At 39.6% G+C, this 24423-nt stretch overlaps 1 protein-coding gene across 1 annotated transcript in view; it reads right to left on the bottom strand.

Annotated features, from left to right (window-relative positions):
* The window catches only part of LOC134527972 (rap guanine nucleotide exchange factor 6-like), a 760364-nt gene that overhangs the window by 178093 nt on the left and 557848 nt on the right, over window positions 1-24423 (bottom strand). The gene's annotated exons all lie outside the window — the stretch shown is intronic.

The following is a 24423-nucleotide window of genomic DNA, read 5'->3' as shown; positions in this document are numbered from 1 at the left end:
AAAAATTTAAAGTCATTTTTTTTACGAACCCAATGCGTTCATTCGTGACGTAGAATTGATTTGTGTTTCATAACAAGTTAATTACTACTTATCAGACGTTGAGGTATGAAATCGAAACAACGATACTGAGGCCAGGATATCACAAGCACGAGACTTTTTCGCTGGTTTTCACAATGAATCTGTAACAATTCATACCTCGTCAAATAAGATAAGTGGGTTTAAAACATTTCCAAGCACACATGGCCACACAAAAAGTAATCAGCTGCATGCATTGTTCGCAAGGTCACCCAGGCTTCATATGAGCGTTTTCAGTGAGCAACTGAATCCGCCTAGCAGCCGACTGACCTGTCGGTGACGATGCAAGTGCAGTTTTGACGTGTAAGCGGCCTAGACGAACACGGCCTGAAACACGACCACCGGCCCACGCCTGGTCACCCCTTAAGGCTTCACCTCGGGTTACAACTTTCTCAAGCGCGACTGTCCAAAAATGGTTCGTTCCGTAGCTACACACTGGGGACACATTTCCAAATTAAATCAAGGGCTCTTATAAAAACAATTACGACACACGTTGTAGCCAGTGCTATAGCCGGGAGTTTGTGGGGGGGAAATGGGGGTGGGTTTCCAGTATAGGCATTCTATAATTTTTATGAGTAAGTGTTCTTAGTAGTTGAAGTTTTAAAGAACACTGGTTATCACACTATAATCACAGGGAACATTTAACATTTACACATATAAATTTAAGTAATAATTTCGCCTGAAAAAAGAAAAAAGAGCATTTTATATTATATGTCTAGATAAATATAATATATAATATAAACATCGTATTTCGTCTGGGGGTAGTTCACCAACAATCGCCCACATGCAGCTCGTTCATTTTTTTTTACGTGTTTACAGTTTATTATTTTGACTATTATATTAGTAAAACCAATAACCAATACTGGGGACATTCATAAAGGAAAAATATTAACCACAACACAATGTTACCGGTAACTTTCACGTCTCACTCGTGCGAATACTTGACTTGTAGGTTACATGACTTGACTGGTACTCACAATATGTGTGTGCAATCCTGTACGCGCGGGACATATGCGGAACGGGGAGATACCGGCTAAACTACACCACGACCACGCCACGTACGAGTGTAGGGCCCGGGCCTCAAGGAGATAACGGCCGCAGTAATCACTTCGCCGCGGGGACTACGAAGTGTCGCTGGGTGGCTTCGTTTGCCGTCGCAACCACCGAAACCCACGAGGCATGGCATCTACGCTGTTGAAAAATATTTGACGTAGTCGTATAGAATTTTGTAAGTCCTAATAAAATAAAAATTGATTTCGTAAATCAATATTTAAAGATTAAAAATTTGAACAAAACAATAGATCTGTTTTAATATTGTACTGTTACACTCATACAGAGTATTTTATGTCAATTGTTTTGATTAATGAGCATCAAAATTGTAATTATGTTTATTATATAAAATTAGTACTGTGATATGTAGAAACAAATTTTGCTCTATGGCACATGATATATCTTTGGTTAATAAAAAAGAGAACGGTTGTTATTACATTAAATGGAGAGGAGGAAAAACAGAAGAAAATAAAGTGTGTTCATTTGAAATTGTGATGATTATTTTATAAAAGATATAAATAGTAATAAATTTGGTGTTCCAGACTATATCAATAAGGACCTTTATTACTCACTCAGTGGTCTGAAAGTAAGTGGTCTTATGCTCGTTACTTAAGTAGCTAAGCCGGCGCAGAAATTTTTTAATATTCATCAAACCAATGTAGTAAATTTAAATAGTTACTGCTGAATCCAGTACAATATAATAAACGAACAATTGTAAGCATTTCTTTTTTCCTATGCGTAATGACGCCATGCGCGAAAAACAACGGTCTATGTCATTAATACTCTATGGGGATTACCGTCAAGGGTACCAACAACGCAGCTTGCGCATACCAGATTTTCCTTTCTGTCGCGCAGACTCATTTCACGCGCCTCGACGAGCAATCCTAGGTTTAACGATTATACCCACGTAACTTCTAATAAACAACACTGTCGGTTCACATGTGGTTTAGACACCGTCACAGACCACAATGCATCGAGGTTGATCGCAACAAGCACGAAGCGCGGTGGTCGATCGGTCAGGTCAATCGCCTCCCGTCGAGGCCATGCTGTCGCCAAGTGGAGGATATGCAGTGGAAGTTGCCGTGAGCCTTCGTGTTTCCCGCGCCTATTCAATCTGTCGATATTCCACTCTCCATGTTACCACCTCGCATCTTCTTTAATCACCTCGATGGTTGACGAGACGTTACGCCCCATTCGCTCTTTCAAATAACAAGTCAAAGTTGTCATAGGAAACCTATTTTGTTCGCCAGTGTTGTATGTTTTGTAAATCTGTTTATCTTCATCGTTGTGTTCGCTGCCGAGTCCCAAGTTTTGTTATCTGTCTGCATTTACTGTTATTGTTGAAACCGTCTCGTCGTTGCTGTTATTATTATATCCATGACTAAATTCATTCCACGGAATTCTTGTTCTGTCTAATATTTACGTTTAAAAGTGTCCGTGTGTGCTGTCGTCCTTGTGTTGTCCATCATACCTGTTTAGGTTCATCTGTTTTTAACATTAGCTTATTTAGGCTTTTGTGGGTTTGTGTTTCCATTCTTTACTTCTTATTTTGCATTTATGAATTTTTCCCATGGCAAACGGTGCAAAACTGCAATGCCGTATGTCCAAGAAATTGTATGATCAAAATTACCCATTGCATGACTCACATGTAAAGAACGTATCGAAATGTATAGTTTGGGGGGGGGGGGGGGATGTTTCTTGTGAATGGAAAATTGCCAAACCATTCAAAAAAATTGCCTGAAAATAAGAAGAGAAAATGTTCCTTGGCATTCAGTCTGCAAGTGTAAACATTGGATTTGTTACCACCTAAGAAGGCCTTTGGTATAACCATACATACGATTAAAAACAAGAATTTTTTTCTGGACCAACTAAACTGGATACATACTAGGCACTAAATACGTGGCCAATTAGCAGTAACGTAACGTGACTTCTTCCAAATTTCGATTTCAAAATATCATGGCGAAAAAACTAAAAATTGGTACGAATGCACTCTTAAAAACAGGTGACTTATTTCAATGACCATTAATTAGAGTATTTTATAATGTTTATACTGTTTTTTTCTTGTTTGAAAATTTACTAGCTATGCATTAAATTAACTCTCATGGATAAACAAAGAGGAACTACTTACAAAAGATTAGAACATAAGGTACAAACACCAGAACGCAACGTTGGCGGAACGGAACTGTAAGAAAACAATAACAACAAAAAAAAGATATGAAGCAAGTCAGGAAACGACCGAAGCCCCTGGCGGCACAGAGAAGCGCACGAACGTTGGCCAAATATCCTTCCGCCAGGACTGCGCGTCCTGCTTTCGACAGCAGCACGACTGCGCGACGGCGCGCAGCCAAAGACGTGGCTGGCCGCGGCTTTCACATCCGCCAGAGCAAGGGTATCACGTCTCGACCTCGGACAGCGTGGCCACGGGCGGCCAACCACGAGCGTGGACTCGCCCTTCGAGGAACTGCGCACGATTGGGGGGGGGGGGGGGGGGGGGGGGGGAGAACCATCGTAAAATTAAACCTGGCTTGTACGTTCTAACCGCAGGGTGTCTACATAAGTGACAAAATCAATTTTAGTGACTTTTTAGTGACCTTTTCAGTGACTTTAACTGACCTAAATGACATTTTTTTCGGATTTTTTTTTTTACTTTGTACTATTGACTAAACTAATTGACCCTTAAAAAAAATTACACATTAGGCATAACATTTATGCCTAAAAACTACCAATGACCACCAAAATTTAAAAGGACATGTTATCATAATCGTAATGAGAAATTGTGTATTTACTATACTTATATGGACGCGGAGGCGGAAAGCATCGTTATCGTAACAAGTTGTACGTACTAGTATACTGTAACATCTATGGTTTGAAAACCTCTGAATCCTCGTACAAATACGAGACTTTTCATACGTCAGGCAATGCCAATGCTAGACTCGTACGGCCTGTGTCCTAAAAAACGAAACAACCAAAACGAACATAGCACGACAATCAGCTTGGCATAGCATTGAATTTCACCACTGCGTTTCATGGTATCTTATTTCAGCACTTGTTCTTCTATCGCAGGCCAAACCATACTAAAGAAAGAAAAGTACGGCTGTGCCAATTACACGGTCACTTAGTGTCCAATAAATACACGTGAAAATACGTCTATAGAAAAATTTTTCGTGAGCTTGTATCGAATTCCGTGACTTTTGAGTGACTTCGTGACCTCGCATCAAAATTCGTTACTTTTTCGTTACTTTCGTGACTTGTAGACACCCTGAACCGGTTCGAAGGCGAAGAGTTCACCAACGTTTCGGTTGATACTGCAAACACTATCCTAGGATAGAGATCTCCCACCAACCTAATCTAGTCTAATGTCCGAAGTCAACACTGATTGGCTGCAAGAAAACACTTAACTCGGTGAAGTCATTTGCGTTTAGTGCTGGATTATTTTTTTTGGGAATGACAGCTGTAATAATACCGTCGACAGACACTGTGGTATGGATTTAGAAAATCACTAGGGGCTATGTCCCGTTCCAGGTAATTATTTTATATTTATGTTTAACACGGTTGATTTTTTTTTTTAAATTTTTTGCGCAGTAGGTAAGGAGAACCAAATTGAAAAATAACTTTTTTTTTTAGCTTAAAGTCAATGCTGATGGCTACAGCATGATAAGGTTTTAATTATTTCAGAAAAAAAAAATTATTTAGCCTTTTAAAATCATAGCATTTCTAAGAATTTTAAAAGACTAGGTAAAATTAAACATTTTTTTTTCCTGAAATAAATAAAACCATGCCACACAGTAGTTAAACTGTTTTTTAAACTAAAAGTTCCAAGTTTTAAATTCAATTTCATTCTCCTTCTCCACACTGCATGAAAACATTAAAAATGCAACTTTGCCAGCTAATTATGCAAAAAATATGCGACTTTTTTTTTCATTTTGTGAAAGTTCAGCCACTCAAAAGGTCGGCAAAATTAACCGCGTGGAATGTAAATATAAAATAATGACCTAGAATGGGACGAGCCCTATTACTGTGCTGTCGAAAATTTGCGTAAACGAAGGCATATTATTAGTTTATTTTTATTTTAAAGGATAAAAATTCTTACGGCCTTAAATATGTTGAAACCAGTATTGCGTGTTTCGGTTCCTTCTCCCCCCCCCCCCCTTTTTTTAAAAGTTTTTTCTCGCCTTAAGGGGCCCGCCTACCTGGGCACACATACGGTGTGCAGAGCTTCAGGAAAAACAACGCGATTTCAAAACTACTCAAGATATCCGAGTGGGGCCTATTTACGAATAGCATTTAAGAGTTCGCTGAGGACCGAAAAGTACTTTTCATTTCGGATTAAGTTTTTAAACTGTATTTTTAGAAGCGTTAAAATGCCTAAAACGCGTGTTTTCAGAGTAATTTTTAGGCATAAAACAATCAGTACAGATTCTTGAAAGCACTTAAGGGGCTTGCATAACACCTTTATCTTCATTTCTCCGCCATAAAATGTTACGGTCACCGCTTAAATTTCACAGTTATCCTGTGACGACGAGACGAATGCGCGCCAGTTCAGAGACTTGCGCTTAGAGGCTATACTGCGCTGGAAGCACCAGCGAGCGTCGCGCTTATCATCCCGCCTCACGAACACACATTCACCCCTGACGAGGCGGGCCCCTTAAGGCGAAGGGACAGTTAGCTGATAGGGACGCTGAAGACGTTTATCGCTTTGTTCTTGCTGTGCCCGTAACAAGACAATAGCTACAGCTACGTCATGTTTGTTCAATCATACGCCTTTCACCTCTCAGTCAATTCTAACAAATGTGAATTTAAAAATTACGGTTTGACATGAACACTTGACTTTCAAGTCTTAGCAGAACTCAAAAAAAAAAGTTCAATTTTCGGTTGTATGCCAATTTCAGGTCAATGTAAAGCAATTTTGTATGCGTTCTTCAGCTGAAATGAACTAGGGAGTGAGAACGCCATAATCTGTTTTTGTATGAATATGAATTACGAATGTTCGGCTGACGTTTTACGGAAAGCAACCGACAGGTATCCATAGGTATACCTGACAGCCGAATTTGTTACGAAACTCAAAATGAAAAACCCTGCACAATGGGACATCCCAAACACGGCGAATGTTTGGACGGAGCTGTGTGGATAGTAATTAGCTGGCGACAAAACAACGCTCCGTGGTTCGGGACAAAGCGAGCCGGGAAGAAAGAGACGGAAGCCCCCTTTCACTGGCGGGCGCGGCGGGGCCGCGGGTACAAAGACAACAAAACAGCGTGTTTTCGCCCCAGCCGGGGCGCTGATCGCGTCACCGCCGCCCGGAGGAAAGTGTGACCATCCACCCCCTTACCCAATCATTACACCTGCCCAAATGTGAGGGGGGGGGGGGGGGAACTTTAAAAGTTTTCTACGATAATTCCGCAGTTTAGGAAATCAGGAAAATAATAACTTAAAAAAAGAAAGATTAGCCAGGATAGCTAAAATCATTTTTTTTTATTTTTTATTTAAATTACTCAAATCATAAAAAAACTTTTAAGGTACGTGATACGGAACTTTTATCCCCGACGCTTATTAGGCTATATACCTAAACATAACATTTTTCAAGGTCCCTAATTGCTATTCCATACAAGACACTATGCGGTGAAAAAAAAAAATCCACAGTAAACATCTTTTGGCCACACAAAAATTGAAATCTTTGGCTAGTTCCAAACAGCGCGCAACCCACGTCACGTCTCGATGTAGTCCCCCACTCGAAAGTTACAAGTGGGATGCTTCGCTGAATGACGATCGACCCACGCTAGTTCACGTTCAACTGTCGTGTCGAGCGACGTACGTTCGAACAACATGTCGAGCTCCGAGCTTTCGTCTCGCCCTCGAAGCACATGCAGCGATCATGCCGGCTAATTACGGCTTAGGCCCCTCTCTCAAATTACCTACAACTTCGTCACAACAATTCGTTTAAGTATTATCAATAAGCATTGCCATTAAAAATATCAGAAAGCGAATGCACACAGAACAGCCTGAGAAAAAAGTGGCCAGTAAATTTCACTCCTCGGGGAAAAAAACTACAGATAAATTGACGTTTTTATCACCTCGCTAAATGGCCTGAATGGATATGCGAACGACCACCACATTAACACATACACACACGAGGATAATTTATCGGCAGATGCTCCCTTAATTGCGGGATCGATACTAAACGGTACCCCTCACATGCATATAAAACCTTTGAGTGCGGCTTGTTATAAAATTAAAATAAATGTTAAATTAACTTTCCTGCACTAAAACTGTTTTGGCGTTAAATAAATACATATGCCACGAAACATTAACCGCCCGCACTTGAAATAATACCGTGATCATCGCAATCAGATCTCGCCTGTATGTTAAAGTACTACATTCGCAATTTTCTGCCAAAATAAGGGACCAGGAAAAAAAAAAACAAACATTACGAATTTAGATATTACAAACATTTCGATGACATCGAACTTAAAAACTACACAAAAGACACAAACTCATACTACGATGTTGAAGTGGGTGTAGTAAGAGATGGGGAAAGGTAGGGGGAGAGGGGAGAGAGCGCAGCCACTACTGTTACCTCTTTATCACGCATTCTCACGATAGCCAGGTGGATGACGCAGTCGCGATGTAGGTACTTGCACAAGCCCCGATATCGAAGCTCCCAGTTCCGTGCGGATGGTGTGACATCGCGTACTTGTATTATTGGAGTAATAGGCCTACTACAAGTTACGGCAGTATTGGATTAATTTATTTAGAAGAGTTTTTTCTACGCAGAATAAATTGTCTCCCAAATTTACCGAAGGTTTAATTAAAAAAAAACACCGTTGATCCTTCAGCTTTTAATAGCTGGATAATGCTGTTGCATTAATGTCCTTGTGGGGGGGGTGTTTGTGAGAAAGAGAGCTTTACAAATGATAATGGCTTGTTATTAGGTACTTATTTCTAGAGTGTAGCTAACAGATCACGCCGCATCGCTATAAGGAATTTTGGCGTTCCGCTAATATTCTCGTAGTTGAATGCTACACGAGAGGTGGTGCTGTAACGACACTCACACGCACACACCAGCCGACGCGCGAAGAGGCAGGGATCGATGCCTTGTTGACAGACGCTCCGTCAAACACGCGCGCACTCGCGGCCCGCCGCTGAACCACTGGCGGCTCCGACGACCCGCGCGCCCGCCGGAGCGGATGGAGGAAGAGGGGAGCGGAGGAGGAAGGGGCGACGGTGGCGCCGTGCGGCGGCGGGCGGCCGCAGCACGCGCGTGCTGTCAGTCTGACGACGCAGAAGCCAAGCGGCCTCGTGCCGGCGAGGTCACCGCGGCGGATTGGATATCATATCGGAGTACAGGAATTAGCAGCCCATGACTGGAGACCATAGCGGAGAACTGAAAACTCTGGTTTTGCATGCGAACGTCCTGACACGAATTTCTCGCAAGTTGGAAAGCACTCGGTCATTTCACCATTCAACGGGCCGGATGGAGGAGTGGATCCATCAGGCCGTATCTTAGACGCTGCGAGGCGCTAGCCCGCCCACGCCGGGCGGGACTGCAAATCTGCAGTCAGTCAATGACATTTGAGTCGGTCTAGGATGGTCAGATCCTTCCAATTTAGTACCTTCGGCCTTTCCGCGACACGACACTGGCGTGACACTGGAAGTGAAGATGCGTATAGTGAGTGCATTCCAACCACTCTGGACATTCGGGATCAACTTCAGTCGAATATCTGTATCTGAAACTGCGCGAAACTAAACTAAATTTAGCTCTGCGTCAATACATTTCAACAGGAAACTTACTAGGTTGAGTAGTTTTATCGGGTGACGTTTAATTAATTAAAAGGAAACCCGTTACAAATGGTGTTGTGTTGGTACCTACTGGCCGGAGCGCACTAAATCTGCATTCTGGACGACGGGAGAGAATATACGCCAGTAGTGACACCTAGGACTGCGTAAGAGGCGAACTATAAGTGCAAGTCCCGACAAAATGAACAAATTCTGCGTCTCATTTAAACCCCAGCTAATTCACAAGAAATGCACTCCTCGGCAGTCAGCCTTAAAGTGAAGATCGAGGCAATAATATCGTTGTATTTACGTGAAAAGGAAGGGGGGAGGGAAGGCGCTTTATCATTTTGTCGGGACTTGCGCGGTGTTTCGCTTCTGCGCTCGCGAAGTCTGGCGTGGCCTACATCCGCCCTGTGAGTTCGCCGAGCCGTATCTACATAGAGCGCTCCACAACTTCTGCGCAGTCGAACAACACGCCAGAGTGGGTGTGGCATACGCGAATCCCGCAGTGAGTGGTCTAGGAGTTTGATGTTGGCTGGCTGTAGTCGGGATGGTTTTTATCACGCAGTTTTCCTAACCCAGAAAAATTCCATAATATTTTATTAACAGGCAAACGTGCACGGATTTCCGTAAACGAACACTTGATCTTGGCAAACACACCGAAGCATTTAAAACAGTATTTTAGTGTAAGAACGTAATTTTTACGAACAAATGTAGGAAACTGCAGGAAAAAAAAAACAAAGTACTTGCGGCCTCGTTGCGCTCAAAGGTAACAGGTTGCATCTGAGTGAATCGTATTTCTATTACTTGGTGTTCACTCCCTCAGGCTAACTGACTATCGAAACAATAATCTTTCTGCATTTCGCAGTGTTGAGGTTCATATGATAGCAGCCCACAGAATAAAACCACAACTTTGTTAAACTAAGTTGTGCAGTGATCGTTATTGCAAAAATTAAAAAAAAAACATTTAACGTAGGCTAATAGTTTTGGAATTTCAATAACACGCAATTAAACATGTTCGTGCATGCATACGTTGATAGCCATTGCATCCCTAAGGCTAACTCGTACCAACTGGAAACTCAACACAGTGAGCTAAGGAAACATCCTATGCTCGCTACCTTTTGCCTTCGATGTGATGACAAACATAAAGTCATTGTTTGTCTGATACAGAATTTAACGTCACGCCTCGCGGCTATAGTGGCCTGAGACGACGGGACCTCCAACTGCTCGGCGGCACATAATTTTGTGTCTACAGGCCTAACAAAATGTTACGACCACAAGCTTATTTCATATGAAATTACCTAGTTTTCGAATTTTTTTAATTTATAATTTCATAAATATTTAGCGAACAGTGCAGACCACGCATAAGATATATATCGACCCAGAAAACATTGCAAAACATTTAATTTTCAAGATACAATCTTTTAAATTTAAGATGCGTATTATAAAAAAACCTACATTTTTCATTATCAAATATTTTGTAAATACTGTATTACACAATTTGGTTAATATCAGTATGAATTATTTTTCCAGTATTGTGATATGTGTAATAAAATGTTGAAAGATAAAAACATTAAAACAAGTGTTTACAAAATATTAATAATAATTTTTTATATTTTGAAACATTTTGGCAAAAAATAATGACGTGCATTTACATGTTTTAATATTTAAAAAAAAAAATTATTTCGAGTGAGTAAGTGGGACCGTATAGGCACAATTCAATAGCTTGTACAACCAAATGGCTTAATATTTACAAAATATTTGATAATTAAAAATGTATAAACATTTTAAACTAAAAAAAAATACACCGTGATAGCTAAATGACGTATCGCATTTTTTTTTTTAGGTCGATAGATGTCTCATGGTCTGCACTGTTCACACAATATTCATGAAAACATAACTTTTAAAAAAAATTTAAATTAGTAATTTTTAATTAAATAAATTTGTGGTCTTAAACTTTGGTTAGGCACTTAAGTGCAATTTCTAAAATCGCAAATCAAAAAAAGTATTCAAACAAACTAAACTTTACCTAACATGACTATAACAGTAAAGGAATCTGCGTATTGCATATTGCAATTAATTTTATTAACAATAGACTTCTAATTATTGACCTATCAGGGTCAACACACAGGCCCCCGGGATCCCCCCCTTTTTTCGCCATCAGCGAAAGGGTTAAATCAGAGCTCATAAATGAGTGACATCAGCGTATTGTGATCCAACCCTCGACCCTCGCTAAATGAACGAGACACGCCAACGATCTCGGTCACGAAACTCAGTCGGTATTAAACGAAATCCACGGATGAAAAAAGTTTTGAAAAACATAACATCCCTGACGTGGACAGGATGACAAACCCGAAAACTATAGCTCGAAGGTCGACGGGATTTAAACGTTGGCGCAAATGTAATGACATACTTCGAGTAATGTGTCAACATTTCCGCAAAAAGAGAATTCGCCACGCCAAAAAAAAAAAAAAGAGAAAACTCTATGAGCTAAATAACAGCGAAGGGACTGCCGAGTGTGTGAGAGCCATTTCATTCCAGAATCAGCGAAACGAAAATGCCGTTCAGTTTGAAACCTCACTCGAGTTCGCAAACACAGAAGGCAGGAGTTCCCGCGGGAATGCGGTGTTGGTTGTACCGCAAACAGCTGTAGTGGCAGCCGCCATCTGGCGAGAACCACTTGGTGTCAGACGGAACAACACCCGCCGCTTGCAGGTCGCGATTAAATTTGAGAAATTCGTACAGTTTGAAAGTGAGGCCCAATTCACGGAAACAGCAAATAGGCCTATGTAACTATGCTCACAAAAACTTAAATGATTGCATGTCTTTTAAAACTAGTATTTAAAATACCCCTAACCGTTCAATCACGAGTATCGAAATTGTCAATACGGAAAATATAGACACGGTGGTTAAAAAAAAACTCTCCTTATGCAATGCAAACTTCAATGAACAACAGTTCCATCGCTGGCCGCTCGGAGCACTGTGATCTCACGGGGCCGCGATGCCACGGAATACTCGGGAATTCAAGAAGTAAGACTGCCCTGTTTGTCGGAAACGCCAGCTGCATCTTGAACACAAACACACAGTGTTTTACAGGAAATAACACACACAAGCTAGCTGGTAAGTCTTACTCTACAAACCAATATTACGAAAGAAAAAATAACATAAAATTATGGTTTAAAAATCTTTTAAAAACACACGCTTGTATCAGTTACACACATTAAAAGGTACCTAAATTAAAGTTTTAAAATACGCGCTTTTGTCAGTAACGGACTTCGTTAAAAAAAAAGAGCCCAAACTCGAAGGGTTTACCAGTAGCCATTGAAGAGCTCCAAAGCACTTCGACGTACTCGACTATTTACAGCGGTTATTCTACCGTGGGTTCGATAAAGTGGAACACAAACCAGGAATTAACACACAAAACTTATTTCATACAAAATAAAACCACAGTAACATAATATGATATTTAACGGGCGTGATAGTTCTCGAATGCTCGTACCAGCTTCAGCCAAGCGCGTATTATGAAATGAGCTGTGACTACGTAATTGATAAAAGGTACTATTATTTTTTATATTATCTTTTTACTGCCTTTCATTACAGGTAAAAATTACATAAAATGCTTTTTTTTGACGTGACAACGTCTAATAAATCGATGAACACCGGCTGCACGCACGAAAAATTGTCCCGTTACACACATTGTCCCGTTACGCCGTGTCCCGTTGCGCTCATTGTACGCTTGCGCCGCATCTCTCTTCCACTCGATTGGACAACCATCGATTTGACTTTTTCGAGGCACATTAAACTTGAAACACTCCCGTTCGTTTCCTACTTTTCCTATCATCGTCTTATCCTTAACAGAATAACACAGATTGGAAGAAGTTAAATAGCAAACATGTATAAAAGTTATAGTTAAAAATAATCTCCTCGTTAAAGTAATAAACATATTTGAATTAATGAGTGCAAATAAAAGTAAATTTATCAATTGAATTGTAGATTTCATTTCATTCCTTCTTTGTATCCATACAAAATTGTGATAATTCAATAAAAAAATTATTCAATTTTATTTATAAAAGTATGCAATCATTTCATTTTTTTTTATGACGCTGTCACGTTAAACTATCGTCCGTAAACCGACTTTACAGACAACCAATTTTTTTTTTTTTTTAATACCTAGTGGTTTCTTGAAGGGCCGATAAGGAAGAGGTTGAGATTGAGATTGAAATGCGGCGTCTGGCGGCCACGCCCTCGCCTCAGGGGGAGGGGGGGCAGAGGGGTAGCAGAGGGGGAGCAGAGGGGGGAGCAGAGGGGGGAGCAGAGGGGGGAGCGAGGGATGGACAGTCACGGGGGAGAGCAGGAGCCGACGACTCACGGACAGCTGCCAACTCGAGCACGAGATGGTCGCCTAGCTTCTCCCCCCCCCCCCCCTCCCGTGACGCGCTTCATCAGAGCAGCAAGCGGATCACCCGTTGAGAACACGTTCCCGTCTCATGTTTTTTTAAAAAAGTTAAACTTCATTAGGCGCGTTGTGAAAAAAAAAAATATGAGAGTGATTGTTTTTACGATGCGCGCGCAGCACGCAACAAAAATTGACGGGATGAAAAAAATTACTTCACGCAAATAAAAATTATAAATGTGCTGTTAAATCATATACTTTTGTGATTGATACTGAATGCTGGTCCATATAATTAAAACCGTAATTTATTGTGAATATTAGTGATAGATTTTATTATTATGGATTTTTTTCAAGTATATTTATAGAAGTGAGGTTATGTACCCGTATGTATTATGTATTTGCATTATAATTCATTAATTATTACATTATTATTTAAAAAATAATTAAAAATAATAAATTAGAATAAATATTTGGCATACTTATTGGTATTAAATACTAACTATTTAATTTCGATTAGAATAAAAATAATTAATTAATGTTATACGCTTGTTTATTTTAATATTGAAACCTATTTTTTTTTTAATTTGAATGAATTTATACTTTACTAACCGCATTTAAAATATCACTCCGCTCCTTTTATTACTTTATTTCTAAAAATTATCAGCCATCAAAATGAAAGTTTTTTTATCACGCCAAGTAAATCTAACTTCTAACGCGGGTAATAAGTACACGCACGCACACACGCACACACACACACACACACACACATATTATTTTTCAGGGTGTCGAGCAAAACCCACAAACATTATTTATCATACTTTTCCCTGACGTTTATAATCTTTCATTGACCAAAACATCTGATGTGTCCATTAAAAACTCAATGTTTCCACTACTTCCTAACATTTCCGTAGTCACAACGTAAACTCGCGGATTCTTCAATGTCATGACACGTCTATAATATATATAATATATATAATATAATATAATGTAATTATAATTACGCACTATAAGCCAAAAAAATGTATTAAAAAATACTAGGCACACCAGCATTGCAACAAGCAAAAACCGAACTCAAATACGGCATGGATGTTATATTTAATGTATTAACGACACAGGATCGGCCTCAGTCCAACCATTTGATTTAAATTCCCTAACGTAAAATTATATTCCTGGCTATTCCCTGATACTCCTAACCCCCCCCCCCCCCCCCAAAAAAAAAAACGAAATTCAGAGTACCAACCCAGACAACTTCAGGTTTTTCCTAATGCTGGGCACTCTGTGAAGTTATTACAGACGGAAACATACAACACTAAAAAAAATGCAGGGAATTGGATGAGAGAAGAATCGGCCATTCTTTATATTATTTGCCTGAGGTGAGTTCAGGAAACCAGAATGCCAGAGACATGATCCGTATCCTTGTCATGATGAAGTCTTGGTTCTCGCATGTTGCCTGGCGAGCAAGTCCAGCACACTCACGTTGCTACGATTTGCAGGAGGCCTCCTTGCTGGAAGGAAGTACATCGTAATAGTGTTACTGAACTATTAATGCAACGCCCGCTGGAGCACATGAAGCTATGAAGCGGTACTACGTCAGTTTCAGAACTGCGCAGTCTGGGTATCGTGGAGCTTGCAGTGCACAGACATGAGACTTCAAACAGTGATTAGCATTTTATATGTAGGTGGAATGTCTGCAACAAATTTTAAAGCTAGTATATTTCCTATATTCTTCAATTTGAATGCACCCGGTTACGATGAGTTAAATTGCGCGTTTGTAAAATCAGATTTCCGTCATGTTGAAGAGTTAGTAATTACATTAAAAATTTATAAGGATAAATGCCGCACGGAGTTTCGGTCTGTTTGCACTTGTCTGCCGGGTTCGTCAGGCCCAGTACAGCTTAACCCTCCTGCGAGCTCGCTGCTATCGCTACCTCGAGGCTATTCGCCGGGGAAAAACAAACAGAGCAACCGGCTCAGTTGCTTTGAAAATGCAATCGGCATTTAGCCCATGGCTGACATCCTTCATTTCTCTAGCACGACTTTATAAATAGTGAGAGGCGATGACCCTGGTAGCTTCTTGAGTGGAGCGCTCGGGATCCGCGGTTATCCCACCGGCCTCATTCCAAATGCTATCTTGCGCCGAGAGCAACAATAACGCTATTTCCAGATACCAAAACTTCTAATATTTTGACTGTAAATGAATTTTTTTTATTTCATTACAGAATTGCATTCCACCGAAAATGCCTTTTTGCAAAGCCGTACTGAGGAAACAAAGTGAACATACGTTTTTGTTACATTTATAACATGAAACAACTACTCTACTATGTCCAGAATAAAACCTAAAATACAGCGTCCATAACAGTAGCGACATACACTGAAAAATAACACCAGAACTAAGGGGCCACCATTGATTTTGTTGCCGACGGTATTGGAAAAAAAAAAAAAAGAAAAAAAGAAAATAGCTTCCTCGTGTGTGTACGTACGAAATATACGTTGCGAGACAAAGGTTTGCACCAACCATGTCGTTCTTTAAAAAAGGGGGAAAACAATGGAATTTGTTTATAATCTCCCGTGCTTGAAAACAATTGAATGCCGCAGTAACTAACACGCGTTCTTTACGAGTAGCTACCCCAGGCGAATACCCGGCGCTGATGGCTCCAAAGCCCCGAGTGAATGAAGACGCAGGTGCAAAAGGGAGGATACGGCGAGACGAACAAAAAAAGAACTCCCGTGTGCGCGCGGATCGGAAAATGCGCCCCTACACCGCTGGAATACCGGACCAGCTCTGCATAATACACGGAGGTACGAGACTGGGCGGCTCTGTACACACGGTTCCACTGCCACGAGAACCGCGCAGCCACGCGGACAGTGGATGCAGGGCTCTGTTGGCCGCGCGATTAACACGCTCACTCTCAGTTCGATCCCCGATGGAATCAATCCTGACTTTTTGCACGCAGCAAAATCGGCGAACGTTGGCAATTCACAGCGCGTTTCCTCAGAGTACCATCACTTCCTCAACGTCACATTCCTGAATGTAAACTTAAGACACTCTTTAGATTAGATTAAAATCATAAAGAATGGAAATGATCAAAAATAGACGGCAATGATTCTGCATCAATATGCATGTTACTTCACGACACTTTCAGATAACAAGAATCTCATTAAACTATCAATGCACATTTTCATTTTTTTTTTTTACAATTTTCTTGTATTTCACCGAGGCAACCGCTAGGCGCTCCGAGGTTTAACAAGACACTGCTTAACTCAGTTTAAAATGGCCCGTGTTATCCTACAAAAAAAAAAGACATACTAGCTCGAAACATCATATACTTAGTACTTTCCTGCTAATCTGGACATATACAATCAAATTCTAATAATTATCTCCGCCCACGACTACAAAATGTTTTGCTTAGACATAGCCTTCTGTACACGTATTCCTACTGAGAGCATAAAGGGCCAATTAGTTTCATATTTTGACATCTCATAGACACTTAGCAAGTATTTTAAAGTGTTCCGATTAGCTGGAATGCACTGTAGATATTTCGCATCTAGTTACCTCGAAAAGGACTATCCTCTATGCTTCCCAACACACTTTAAACCTTGAGCTGTCAAATGGAAAGTTCCATACTAAATGCATGCAGCACGACTTCTCTTCGGTTTAGTTTCGAGCGTGAAAAGTCGCGTGGCAGTCGAAGCACGAGCCAATGTCAACTTTATCGACCCTTCCAAACTACTGTGCCGTAAACGCAAAAAAGTAAAGCTCAAGGAAGTAAAAGCTTTTAATTAACGGTTATAGTGCACATAACTAAGTGCACTTTTTCCCTGACTAAGATAAAAAAAAAACATCGGAGACGTGAAGACACAAAATGTAATGTATTAGAAAATTAAATGGGAGATGAGAGGATGTGAGAATTCCGCAGTGTTAGAGATGCCACAAAAGATCCGCTGGGTGAAAGAGAAAAGGCCTCTACAGCTATCTGCAGAAGACCAGAAGAAGAAAAATAGGTATCGGAAAACTCTTGCCGCGGGGAGAAGTGCCAACTCAGGGAGACGCGGCGTGGGTATGAAAGGACGGAAACGTACTTTGTCAGTCGCCAACGGGCTGTACAGTCGGTGGGTCGTGCAAGATGCAACCTGCTCCACACGTTCCCTAGTGCACGGAGGAACCAATGGCACGCGTGCCAGTGGTGGCGCGCCACATAATAATTCAGGCATGCCAATAATCAAAGAATCTATATACTTGATAAAAAAAAGCATTGAATTTGTTTATATTTGACGTCATGTGACCTTTGTATCGGTGTCAGAACGGTAACAGATTGCGCGAGAGAGATATCTTGATATCACACATGCTTCCGACTGAAGTGAGCGACAGACGGATTGGCGAGTCTCGAGCGACAAGAGGACGCTGGGGGGGGGGGGGGGGAAGCGCGCATTTCATTTGCCTTTGTCTTCATTTGTTTTCGTTTGCACGTCGTCAACTGCAATTAAGGTTCTCAACGTTATTAAATCGTATCCTTCTGAATGGCTAGTTTGCAACAAAAAAAAAGTGCAAGATGAGTGTCAAAGAGACATTCAATTTTGGTGAACTGAGAAATACGGCATGATTAATCAAGGCGATGAAGCAGTGTGTGTTTTATGTTCTGAAACAGTGGTATATAGAACATCGTCTGTAAAAAAGCATTATGAAACAAATCAGCAGCAGCAGCATTTCAATGAATTGAACAGAAAGCTTCAAGATCAAATAAAACGATCATCGTCATGATAGATCTCGTCGTGCTTTTAAGGATAACTTTCAAGTTAACAGTAATGATAATTCTACCCAAAATATAAGTATTTCCAAAACTTGAAAGAAAAAAATTCACCAAAGATGAAGATTTACACGAAAAGCCAGACGAAGAACAAATCAATAAGGAGTTTAATTCTGTAATTCATTCAACAGTTGAAGAAGGTTCAGCAACATTTTGTCAGTTCACAAACATATCGGAAACACTCAAATTTATTATGTATCCTACTGTGACTTCAATGGATGAATTAAACTTGTCTAAATTTGAACGGGTGAGATTGAAGAAATTGAAATACAGTTGATTAACTTTCAGTCTAGTTCAATATGGATTCAAATTTTTATCATATTAAGGAAAGAGTTGGAATTAAATGAAATAGAAAGACTATCGGGCAATATGAGTAAAAATGCCAATACCAAAATTATGGAAACGTGAAATTCCACGCATATTTAGATGTCTGAAGAAGCTGGCTTATGCTATCTTAACAATATTTTCATCTACCTATGCTTGTGAGTCATTACTTTCAGAAATGAATAACATTAAAAACTTGAACAGAAATCGTTTGTTACATGACCACTTCAGCTTTCATTCTGCTAAAAGTAACATAGTACGAGCCTTATATTAGATATTTAGCATATAATTTAAAACAGCAGAAATCACACTAACCTTTCATTTTATTTAAATAAACATAAAATAGAATAAACAATTCGATTGCTGTACAAATATCGAGTTGAAAATAAAGAGTATTTATTAATAGAACATAGTTTTAATCTTATCCATTATTATCATTAAGTCAGATTCTTTAGTGGCGCGTTCACCACTAACGGTTCGCCATCCCTACCCTAGAGGATAACAACTACAGATTTTGTTCACACGCTTTGAACTGAAATATTTAATAGAGAAGTGGCGGCAGTATACATTTCGGAATAAATTATAAGTACTGCAACTAGAACATTCATCTCTATAAATACGTTGAAACAGAGGATTTTTTTAAATTAACACTTGGGTACATAAACAATTTTAAGGCGACTATACCACGCTTACGTGTAGCAGTGCGCATTTAACCACTTCTCTGTGGTTGTCTTACGTCTTAATATTTTACGAGTAGACATAGCTGACAGAAAATACACCGCATGGCTGTTTTATTATGTTATACACACTAAAACATGTACGGAACATTAAAAATTCAGCAAACAAGCTGGTTAAGTACCTACTAAAAATCTATACGCTATTCCGTTCTTCCCTTTAAACTTATTCCTTAAAAAGTAACTTTGAGTTTTAATTAAGTATGCTAAACCTTCCCGAAAGTATGGTATTAAAAGTTTACTATAGCCAAGTATGACTAAACTAACATAATTTACTTTTTGTTAACTTGCTGAAGGCAATTCTTTCATAGAAAGTATATTTTTCAGACATCAATTGGTTTCACAAGTATATTAAAAAACAAACTTCAGCTTATTGTCAATATTTTCTTCAAGATACATTTTTATAGCGCTAAAGATATTCTTTGCAATAAATATTTACACAACATAGACTTAAAAGCACTTTTAAATTTTGTTATAAACAATATCATTATAGGCTGCACATTGTTCAGGGTGAGGATGGTAGACGGGATCAATGACTAGCCACCATCTTGTATTTATATGACCTTGAATTTTAACTTAACCTTGAACTTTGACCTCGATATACGATACGTTAACTTAAAATTATACTTGGAGTGAAGTTTGACCACTGATTACGTTTGGGGGACACAGATTGAGCTTCAGAAGAAACTTGTAATATTAAAAAAAAATCAGTTATTTAAAAATTTTAATAGTTCTTATGTGATCATGCAGATTTTGCAGAAAGTCATTTGTTTAATTCCCGATATATGCACTTAAAAAAATTTACCGAAGCAGCCTTCCACGACTCATAACAATAAACTGAATGATCCTCACCAGTAACCACTACTGCCAAGTAATCAATAAGCATGCCTATTGTGAAATCACAGTAGAAATTTTAGACTATCTGGTCGTTTGCTTGAGTGCAATGGTGTGTCGGTCGTCATCTTGCTTCACTTGTTATCCGCTTAGTACACATATTTCAATAAATAATCAAATCGTCGGCCACCATAGCGTACGCCCAAGGGCGTACGCCATCTCATAGGTCGGCTTGACCACCATATTGAAAATTGGTAAAAAATTAGTCCGAATTCTGGTTCAAAGTTCACAATCGCTGTTCCATTGGCAAATCGGAAGCCAATGCTGCTCTCATGCGCCGGTCTCTTGTCATTCATTAGTCCGTGGCGGGAGCACGTGAGGGGCGTGGTCCATGCTGGACTGGTTCCGGACAGGCAGCGATGGTGCGGCGTCTCAGCCACGCACGCTAAGCTGATCGAAATTAACATTGGATCTTTGATATTTGATATTTTCCGGCGGCTCAACGTTTTGCGTTCCTGCACTTGACTGCCGCTTCGAGTTACGTGCTCGATGAAAGGCGTTATGTAGCTTATGTCATACTAAATGTAAGCATTGCTACTTTACTGTGCATTTTCAGAAGTATGTTCACTTTTCCCCCCTTGCATTACCAGAAGATTACCAAGAAAGCTTCTAAATTCACAATAAGTATATAATACAAATATGTAAATATAAATGCCTCACTAAAATAACAGAAGTAAGGTAAGAAAAACACGAGTTAGTAAAATTCTGAAAATTGCAGTTGGAAATAACATACACAGTTTGTTAAGTTGCAAACAAATTAACGTAAAAATGTACTTCCATATTTGATCCATCAGTTTCTAGTCCATAACAATGTTTTATAGTTTATTACAAACATGTTGACTTCGATTAGACATAGCACATGTGGACTATCCAAAATAGAAAATTTGTGGCTGCTTGATTATTTTCTCCTGTACAAACACTCAGGTTAGATACTGCTTTACATTTTAGGAAGCATAACTTATGTGATACTGACTTAGTCACACTATAAGAGACATGGGAAAAATTTCAACGTGTGCTATATGTGCCTTAACAAAGGCAACAATATATTGTTCCAGTGGCATTGAGAAAACCCAAGGTCATAGGGGCAAATAAGTTATTATTGGTAATATTCTTTCAAAACATTACTGCGAGAAACGTATGAATGGAAGGCGGCGATGTTCCATCTCCTTCAGCTCAGCAGGCGGGATACGACCGTCCAAGGGAAGCCTACAGGTCACAGAGATGACAGCCAAACCCGTACACTTCCTGAGTTCTCCGAAGTTTGTCGATCGCTAGCGAAAAACACCATATGCAGCCACTCGCCACCAGAGGTACGAGCGCCCCTGGTCATAAACCCAGCAATGGATAAAAATATGAAAGCGGAATACGCGTCCAAGTTCCCAAACCCCTCATTCCCCCTCGCATGATGACTCTTTTCTACTCTGTCCAACTCCTCGTCCGTACCATCCTCTGTATCCTGTATTCTCCTACGGGATTAATGCATGCCCTTGCGTCCAGCATGTCTGTGCCCAGGGTTTTCCCTGTGTCTATGCAGGTTTTACCTGGGCCCAACTTAGCATAGTTTTAAGACAGGGGAGTTGTTCATGGCGCCAATCACTGCCCATGACTGGCCAATCCCTGAACAGAGCACGCGATGCATGCGACCCTTCCCTGCGTGGCTAATCCCAGCATGACCAGGAGTATAGGCTTCGGCCTGGGCCGAACTTGGGTCCCTTCCCTAACCCGGACCCCTTCTACGAATTCACTTTTTTTTTAGTTCGGTTTGGGAAAAAAAATTGCAAAGGTTGATATATTTTAGGGCCATGGCGTATTTTAAATAACTGTATCCTTACCTAACCAACCTTTCATGTTAGTTACGATAACCTAACCTACCCTCCAAGGAACAAATAGAGAACTATTATTTATTACAGTGACCTAACCTAACATCTGACCATTTACTTTGGTGAAGTTTTGGCACTGTTCGGGTAGTGTTGGTGGCTTCCATCCCTGTGAACTGTAGGCTATCCGACCGTCCAAAGCCTCGCTGGTTATTACGGCCGGGGTGTTATCTACGCGCCCCGCAGCAGCCACGCCGGGGCAAGGAGGGGTAGGAGAGCCGGCTATACAGTTTCCGGGCCGACGGGCGCTAGCTACCCGCGCCGCGAGGCGAGCCGTAGATACCAGCGCGGTCCAGCGCCCGAGGAGCCGAGCCACACGCCTCAGGGGGTCGAGTCCTGAACCGGCTCCCGTTCATTGTTCTGCTCGTGATTTTAAATAAGTTCACTGTGAAATCCATTGGATCCTGTTTGTTTTTTTAAGTGTTATCGATTTAATAAGAGTGTTTTCAAGAACTTTAAAAAGGTTTTTTTTTATTATTTCAGTCCTGGCATGAACTGAGAGCATGAAATCGTGTGGAACGTAGTTTTGGTTTAACCGCTTGTAAGCGGTCTTTGTTTTATTTAGGATATCATTCATAAATTAATATAAACATTTGGTATTTAAACCCCCTGAAAAAGACGAGAACTAGGATTTTGGATACCACCACATTTTTTTTTTAACTAATGAGTAATAATATAAAAAATGAAGAGTTTTACTAAGGAAAAAAGGGGCTACTTACAAACGGTTAATTAGAAAATGCATACCACAAGATTACGTGCTCTAAGTTAATTCTTGGGTTGAAATATAAATTGACCTTTGAGTTTCTTAAAACCATTAAATATTCATTAAATTGATAAAACATTTTCCAATCAATTAAAACAAGTCATAGTATGAGTTAGTTCACAAAAAAAAATCACAAGCAAAAATACGAAATTATACAAGCCAATTAGTTAAGGATATCGCCATTAAGGCTCGTTCTACCTCGCCAAGGCGGTAGTTTAGTTATCTAACATTTCTATTCATAATGATTTTCTTGTAATTGCTGTCACAAATGCTTTCACTAGATATATACTACACGTTACTTTTCTAAGTAAAAGGTCACGCGTGTGATAATAACTATAAACATTTATGTGACTTTTTACCGCTACTGAAAAATATAATCACTCTCATCACTGACTGTGTCTGTAACGCCAAAGAAATATGTATACCTTAGAAACAGGCGTATCATTAACCACAAATATTAACCTACTCCAGAGAGATGAATATAAAATAGAACGTGGGAGAGAAACAATAAAGTAACATTTGAAATACAGCTACAAAAGTGGAACACGCTTTAATTATTAAAGTGTTTGTTGTATTCATCATTTTTCAAAAAGCACCTTATGCGCCTTACGAAGAACTATGCTTATAATTACTAAAAAGTCTAATATCTCAGAAAAGATAGTTCTATATTTAGAAGTCTGTACTTATGCCCTTTCGAAAAGCTTTCTTTTTTATATTTTATATGTGCTTGTATCTTCGAAGTTTATAATTTTATTAAAAACAGTTGGAATTTTGTATTTTATGTATATAATATATGTTTGTATGCCCAGAAGTTTATTTGGCAGATTTTCTTTTTTCAAGTTACGCCCTTTTGAATTATTACATTATTCTTTTGCAGTCACTTAATTTCTTGCTGCTAAAATTATCAGAAAATACTTAGAACCAATGCACTTTATACGTGTAATTTTTGTCAAATAGTCAAAAATTTGCACAATATTAAAAGAAATTGATTTTTTTCTCAGTAATTATGTCGTGTATATTTAAAAAAAAATGTTTGTTATATTCGTCATTTATCTACGTGTGCCTTTGGCATGTTTGAGTAAAATTGAGTAAATATCCGTTGAGAAAATTTTAGACGAAACATACAGTGCAGTCGAGCGATCGTGATAATTTGACAGGAAACCCCCTTAAATAGTATAAGTAATAATGAGCGATGAAATATCCAACTCGGCGAATGAGACTTCGCCTTAATGTTGTTACAAGAAGCGTCGGCGCAGGCCGCTTCGGCGACACAACCTTGTTTGCGGCTGAGCATGTAAATAAGCTTGCTCTTAATGCATTTATAGAACTGGATAAGACCCGACTACAAAATACATCATACACACTGGGGAACATGAGCAGAGCAGGTGCAACAGAAGACGTCTCGTATTTGGTTGCATCAATTAAACTTTCTGCTCTACTGCAGTAGAAGTTGTTACAGGAATACAGATGTACCCCGGAGGTACGGGAGACCATGTCGTAGAATAGTAATTTTTCAGTAGAGCAAGTTTTCTATTAGCTTTCACTTGATTTTCAGGTTTCTTCGCCACTAATAGGATTTGCTTTGCAATATTGTTTAAGGCCTCATTCTGGTATTCTTTATTAGACGAAAATACTATTTTTGAAAATATCGTTTGATTGTTTAATAGTTTCATTTAAATATGGATCTCCAGGTTACAGATATGCATCTTAAATCCAAACCGACTGAATTACAGTA

This window comes from Bacillus rossius, chromosome 1 (assembly GCF_032445375.1).
Source record: "Bacillus rossius redtenbacheri isolate Brsri chromosome 1, Brsri_v3, whole genome shotgun sequence".
NCBI classification, from domain to species: Eukaryota; Metazoa; Arthropoda; class Insecta; order Phasmatodea; family Bacillidae; genus Bacillus; species Bacillus rossius.
Note: the sequence above shows the minus strand (reverse complement) of the source record. Positions and strands in the feature narration are given on the sequence as shown.